At 41.6% G+C, this 7,138-nt stretch overlaps 1 long non-coding RNA gene across 1 annotated transcript in view; it reads left to right on the top strand.

Moving 5' to 3' along the window:
• Positions 1-655: 655 nt before the first annotated feature.
• The window catches only part of LOC112487523 (uncharacterized), a 99,594-nt gene continuing 93,111 nt past the window's right edge, over positions 656-7,138 (top strand). Inside the window, exon 1 of the long non-coding RNA XR_003050677.1 lies at positions 656-916. This is a non-coding gene — a long non-coding RNA (uncharacterized LOC112487523). The remainder of the gene's footprint in view (positions 917-7,138) is intronic.

The following is a 7,138-nucleotide window of genomic DNA, read 5'->3' as shown; positions in this document are numbered from 1 at the left end:
TCCAGTGGATATTTGTGGGTAAGCACGTCGAATGATGCAAAAAATCCTGTTAAAATTAGTATGTCGCCAAAATATTCTTATTCTAAGGGAATAAAAATCTTGTGTCATGGACCAATTTCACACTGTTTTTTAAAAAAAAATCCACTTACTTAATAACTTACAACTAATGAATGGTTGAAGAGTGTAATAATTACATACCAATATCAATTCACTATTATTCAGAATCAGCGTGAGTGTAATGTTGACTACAGATGTTGATTACAGATTGCAAATGTTGCCAACCATATATATATAATTAAATCATTTAATATAAATCCGATTCTCACGTATACCACTAGACGGAGCCAAAGTGTCACCAATGGGACGTCATTATTGTTCAAGAACAACTGAACTGAAATAGATATAAACACATTTGTAGACCTTAGTGGGCAAATAAAATTAATTATATACATTTATACATTTATATATATATATAATTATAAATATATAGTTTCATTATATTGTTATTTTTAATTTAAATTGTGTTTTTTATGTGATTCTAGGTAATGACATTTCGTAGTAATTTCACCTTTCCACCAGAATGACGTGCCCACACGATGATGTCATGTTTTTAACCAATCACAGCAGGAGTTTGTGGGCATTTGTTTGACACGTGGAAGTGTTGGGAAAACTAAAAGTTACTGTGGGTAAATAACAGGATATAATGACTGTGGCTGAGAGATTCAAATATGATGGACTGGAGTGTCTAAGAGAAGGATTTAATTCAAAGACAACAACGAACAGCTGAGCAATAAAGACGACAACTTCACAAGTTTCTTAAAGGAATTACTGAAGCTGACAGCAACAGCTAAGATCCCCACGACCAGAACAAAACCAGGACAACAACAGAACAGGCTTCCATCTCAACATCTGACTGGTGAGTCCTGCTGGATTTAGTGAAATATGTTTCTGTTTATAAAGCGTTTGCTGGCATGGGATTTTTTTTTATTTTAATTTTAAACTTAATGCGTTACCTGATGATACACATGAGGCGTCTTCAACTATAAATGATGGAGTTTTGTATGGTCCACGAGTTTGGGCCTGTGTGTTGTTTTTGTTGTTTGTTCAATGGTTATGTGCAGCTTCAGATGTGAGGGAGGAAAATGTGTTAATGAAGAACGATGGTTTCCATATTGAGGATAGATAGGACTATTTTATTCTTATTTCACTCGTTTAAAAGTCCTGCAATGACAACATTAAAACAGCAGAGGGTGGTGCAGCTCTACGTTCCGATGATATATACCAGACAAGTTGTGGACATTTCTCCTTTACGGTATTGTGCAAGAGCTTTCGATGGATGCATACATCTGCTAAGTTACAGTACAAATGTTGGAGTCTGAGAGTCAGAGCTGCTGACGCTGGCACAGGTCTAAAGACAAAATCCTGCAGTGAGGGAACCAGTGATGACGGCAGGCCAACACACACACCCTCTCAGCTTTTATTTGACATCTCTTTTTGACACTGTCCTGTCGGCCCTGAACGGGAAACTAGTTTAAAGACAGGTATTTGACTTTCAACCCAGCTCTGCTTACAGTCGGCTTACAGTACAACTGAAGTGAAGGTTCTGTGATTATAGGTTTGTTGGTGACCAAGATCCATGTATATGCCTTCAACTGTTTATGTCTCTTTATTTTACTGTATACTGTATGCTGTGTACTGTTTATTTGGCATGTGGCATTTTAGTCAAATACAGTAAGACAAAAAGTGGAGAGTACCTTGACAAATGTAGTTAGCATTTAGCCTGCATGTATAGCACCATCTACAGCATGGTAGACGTTTTGGCTCGCAGGCCAAAATGGTGGGCTGGTTCAGTATTGGTTGGATGTAGATTTAATCATTTTACCTATGATCATGCACAATCTCAAGCAGTATTTCATCAGGAAGCAGTTCGTGATGCAGTATACTTGTAATGATATGTTGAGCATTATAAGAAGTGCAGTACTCCAAGCTGGATGTGTGTGTCGCTAATTTCCCTTTTCTTTAAATTCCTGCTAAAAAAAAAAAAAAATTGGCAACACAACTGTGTGAAAAACGTTTTCTACCTTAATGGACAAGCGCAACATATGTTTAACCTTGGAAACAGAAACAGGAAATGACATCATCAAAGGTCATGTTAAGCCTATTGATTTTTTTTTATTAGAGGCCTCAGTAATAGCAGTTGATGTGTGTATGGATGTAAATTTGGATTAGTGTGTGTGTGGGTGTGTGTGTGAGAGGTTGGGGAGGGCAGCGCGGTCACAGGTGACTGTCATGTTTAATAATGATTATCACCACGCACCTGCGCCCCGGCACTAATTAACTGGACGCATATGCAAATGAGTCCCGGGATTAAAAAAAAAAAAAAAAAAAAAACAGCTCGTGGAGTGGCAGTGAGCGGTTGTTCAGCTGCTAGATTTGATTAGGGTAATGAACGGTCAGCCATGGAGGCAGTGGAGGAGGGGGAGAGGAGGGGGAGAGAGAGGAGGGATATTAGGGTGAGAGGGTAGGAAGGAGGAAGTATTAGAAGAGGGAGGAGGAGGAGGAGAGACATATCACCGAGGTAACGTAATGGGAACAGGTGGACGAGTGGCCTGTTGACTGAGGGAGGAAGACGAGGGGTCGAGTCGAGGAGGGTGCAGTGGTGTGTGTGTGTGTTTATTTATTTATTTGATTATTTATTCATTAATGCTTTTTTTTATTTATTTATATCTAAGGCTCCAAGGCTGGAAAAACGGTAAAGATTGTGAAAACTACGCAGACGCTGGTTGTCCTTATTTATTATGATGCAATTAGAGTGTAGTAGAAGAAGGAGAAGCTGGTGTCCATGTGACAAATCATCATTCACATTTGCACGCTCACTCGGCGGCCACTTCATTAGGCACACCTGTTCCCCGTTCTGCTTGTTAATGCAAATAACAAATAAGCCAATTACTTGGCAACAACTCAGTGCATCAAGGGAAAAAGACGTGATTGAGACGATCTGCCGAAACTTTTTAAAACAACATCAAATAAGAAACAAAAAAAAGAGAAGGGCTTTGATTGTGACGTTATTGACGTTTGCAGCAAAGAAACTTAACTTCATGATGTTTCTCATTGACATTTCTTTATTGTCTATCTCTGACATGCCATTTGATGCATTGATCCAGTCTGTCATGTCGCTTCTAGAGTTAAAAAAAAAAAAAAGGTGTTAAGGCTGGTCCTGGCAAAGATGTACTGTACCTAATGAGGTGGCCTGGTGTTTGTTCCACATTGAATCAATGCTCTACTGAAATCTAAATGTTAAGATGTGAATGAATGAATGAGTGTAACACATGAAGGGACCAGTGAGAGGCTCATTCATTCATTTGTTCCACTGCATTCCAAACACGCATTCTATATCTCCATACTGTGATCTGGGCGCTGCGTGCATACACACCTACCTCTAACAAAGCAAATTGCGGTTCATCCAACTCCATGGCCCCAATCTCAGCCGGGGGAGGCAGGCTCGTCACTCACACAGATAAGGGTGAATTAGGGTCTCGCTCTGGGTTTTACATTTCAATTTAGCCTCCGGCTCCAGAGCCATTAGGGACCTAATCTAAAGCCTGGTCCACGGGGTTCTCTCTCCCGACCAATTGCAATATTGTTTTATTAACTTTCCAGTAGGCTGAAATGAAACTCCAACAGATTCATTACTCGGCATTAAGTTCATATTAGGGTTATTTGTGATAGGATGACCTCCTATTGAAGCATCTACGGTGTGTTGCCGAGGCAGAGCCGCTGTATCACTGGCTGCTTTGTTTGGGTGAGCGGAACACAGAGTTGTAATTTAAGATAACTCTCTGAGGATCAGATGCTGCTGCAGATTGTGGACGATGTCCACAGAATCACTACAAGTTTGACTATCATCAGAAAATAAGAGTAACAATATTAGAGCAACTTTTAATGACTTTTCTCTTGGACGTCTCTCTGGTTTAAAGAGCTGAGAGATAAATGACACGTGACTCAACTGATTTCTGGGCAGTTCTGGGATCTGTACCACCCAGTCCTCTGATCCCAAATTTAGTTTCGTCAGGAACTCTGCCAAGTCACTTCTCAGATTTATAGAGGTTCTTTCATTAATTTGCCTCGCTGTACCCCTTTCCTTCACCTGAAACAGGCCTGGAATCCACAGAGGAGACCGCCCCTTATTTTGAGAACCACTTGAGTTAGTGAAATGTGTACATTGTGTACCATGGCTCCCCAAACAGCTGACATCATTTTGGTCTAAGGCTTCAGTAAAATAAACAAAACTAAACATTATTAATTAGTATTATTTAATAATTATAAATAAATATTTCTTAATTTCCCAAAGGGAATTGTTAAAGTTCTTTCTATTTATCTATATTGGAAAAAAAAAACGTATTATCAAGACCCTGGAAAACCCCCCACAGAGCAGACAAAAAAAGTTAAGCAAAAAATAATAATAAAAAATGAACCTTCTTACAGTACAGCTTCATCACATTATCACAAAACCAAGACAAAAATGGTGTTGTTAGCTTAGGTGACATGACTTCTTGTTGTTATGCCTTGTTGGCAACCATGTTTCTGTTTGAAAATCACAGTCGGAGTGATGTTGGTCCAGAAATGCTAAATATTAGAAATGTCGAATATTAACTTTTTGCCGATATTCTATTATTGTCCAAACACTTAATTTCTGATTCCGATATTGACCAATATAACGGGGCAGTGTTGGCCTGGTGGCTACTCACTGAGGTGATAGGTCAATGTAGTGTTTCTTAATTATTTTCTGCCATGCCCCCCCCAGGGGACAGAAGTTCTTTACCACCTGTTGACTCATCTAACATTTCACCCAGTGTCTTCTATTCCATTTAACCTTCATTACAAACTTCCTAAAGATCAGGAGTGTGAGGGTCTAAGCCCAAGCCCAGAGTGTGTGTCTGAATGTTGTGAGCAGTAGATGGTGTTTGACATCATTACCTGCTGCTAAATGTCACTGGTGAGTGAGCAGCGAGGTGAGAGTCATTCCTGGAGAACCCGCTGTAGTCTTTGGCTTTGTTAACCTCCCGCCTCAGCCCGCCCCACCTCCCTCTCTTCTCTTCACTCACCCCCTGTCTGAGGCTGTTACTGTTTATCTGAACCACCAGAACAACATGTACATACACATACAGGTCCAGTCCCTGCCCCCCGACACCCCCACTGTACTGCCCCAGAATCCCACCACCATCTCCTTCCCTTTTTCCTACTTGAGTCGGGTCAGTTTACCCTGCTCTGGGGTTTCTGAAGCAGCCGTGGGTCCTGAGCCCAGAAAACTTTGGGGGAGGTGGGGGATGATGGACGATGTTTTATTTTTTTTCCTGCGTGCATGTGTTTTTTTTGGTATAGCGTTACTTCTGGGGACATTTTACCTTCTCCGCTAAGTAAGAGGGTATTTTGTGTTTCAAGTTTAGTTTGGAGTTAGGATTAGAATTAGTGTCAAATTAAAGTTAGTGCAAGGATTTAGATTAGACGTGTATTCGTAAAAGTTAACGTCAGGGCAAATGGTTGTAGAACGTGTTATGAGAAGTACTCAGAAAACACATAAACCTGTGTGTGTGTGTGTGTGTGTGAGAGAGAGAGAGAGGGAGAAACATGTGGTAGTAATCTGGTTGTTTTACTGTCTGGCTCTGTTGGTGAAAGTGTTGGGCAGGGGCTGTGAGTGGTCTGGATCGTGTCAGAAGCCACTGGAGTCAGGTTACTCCGACAGAGCAGACTAGGAATGAGTACAGTGGGGGAGAAAATGAGAAAAAATGAGCAGGGGGATGTAGCAAAAGAGAGGGAGACAAGGGGTAAACAAGTGGGTGAAGGATCAGAGTGGAAAATTCTAAGTTGGAGAGATGGTGGCCAACCTTCTGACTTGGTCCATCCTCCCTCTGAAGACTTTTATTACGGTGTGTGCGCGCGCGCACAAGAGGGCTCTAAAAGACGACCACTTGAACTAGGCCCAGCTGAGAAAACAAATGGCCTCGGCTGTGTCTCGCCCTTCTTTCTTCTTCTTTGTCCAATCTTCATCTTTTTCCCTCCACGATGGGCATTTAATCAAGTATGGGAAGCTAATCAAAGCCATGGAGAGGCTCCTGAACCCTCAGCTACCTCACCCTAATCCCAAAGCTCTGCTTCTTATTTTCCATCGACCTGGAGGAGCAGACTTGTCCAGTGATCCCTGCCGCAGGGACACGGGGTGGAGGATCGCTGCAGGGTTTGCTGGTTCACCAGAGCTGGAATTCTCTGTGTGTTTTTGTTGGCTTTAAAAACATAAAGCCATAAATTAAAAGTATAATATGCAGGGATTCAGGATTAACGTAGGTAAACACCGTGTTTAGCTCTAGCTTTATCTGCTCCACCAGCAGGGGGAGCTATGAATGGAGTCAGAACACGGATTCGGATTGGTTTATTCGGGAGGTATCTCAAGAACATGTTTCAAAATCCTTTTTATTACCGTTGTGGTTTGACTATATTCAGTTTTACCTACATGTTCTTCTGGTCGGTAACAATTTGCAGTCGGCAAGATAATCACCAGTGTGACTGTTCGATCCCAGTTTGTCTTCATGGAGATGGCAGTGGCTATTTTATTTTCCAGTCAATAAACATGCAGGTTGATGATACACACTTGGCCAAAGGTACGACCATGAGTGTGACAAATGATCAACAGCCTTTATAGCACCACCTTCAGGGCAGTGAGGAGCTTTGCATTTTCCAATATTTAACACTGGAAGCGAACAGTGTCTGACACTTTGAATACTTTTGTCTTTGTACATTTCTACAAACTGTACTGTTAAGGTAAAGAAGAAACAAAACGTCAACAACGCTGCAGTGAAGAAAACAGGGAGACCCTGAGATGAATGGGCTTGGAGACTGAAGGAGTCAGGGGAAGAAGTGAAGCAGGAGCAAAGAGAAGGGAGCAGGGAGGATGTAGGAGGCAAACAGGGTCACGAGGGCTGAGGTGATAAGTCGCCTGCTGGTGAATTAATAGGGAGCAGATGGCGCTACCTTTACTTAATGTAGGCTTGTGGATACAAGGGGAGAGAGATTTATCAGTCTGTGTGAGGAGAGAGTCCGTGAATGGTTGGCCGACTGACTCCCCCACCAAAGGAGGATTTAG

The sequence above is a fragment of the Cynoglossus semilaevis genome, chromosome 9, assembly GCF_000523025.1.
Source record: "Cynoglossus semilaevis isolate Cse_v1.0 chromosome 9, Cse_v1.0, whole genome shotgun sequence".
NCBI classification, from domain to species: domain Eukaryota; kingdom Metazoa; phylum Chordata; class Actinopteri; order Pleuronectiformes; family Cynoglossidae; genus Cynoglossus; species Cynoglossus semilaevis.
This window is presented reverse-complemented; position numbering and strand designations above follow the sequence as displayed.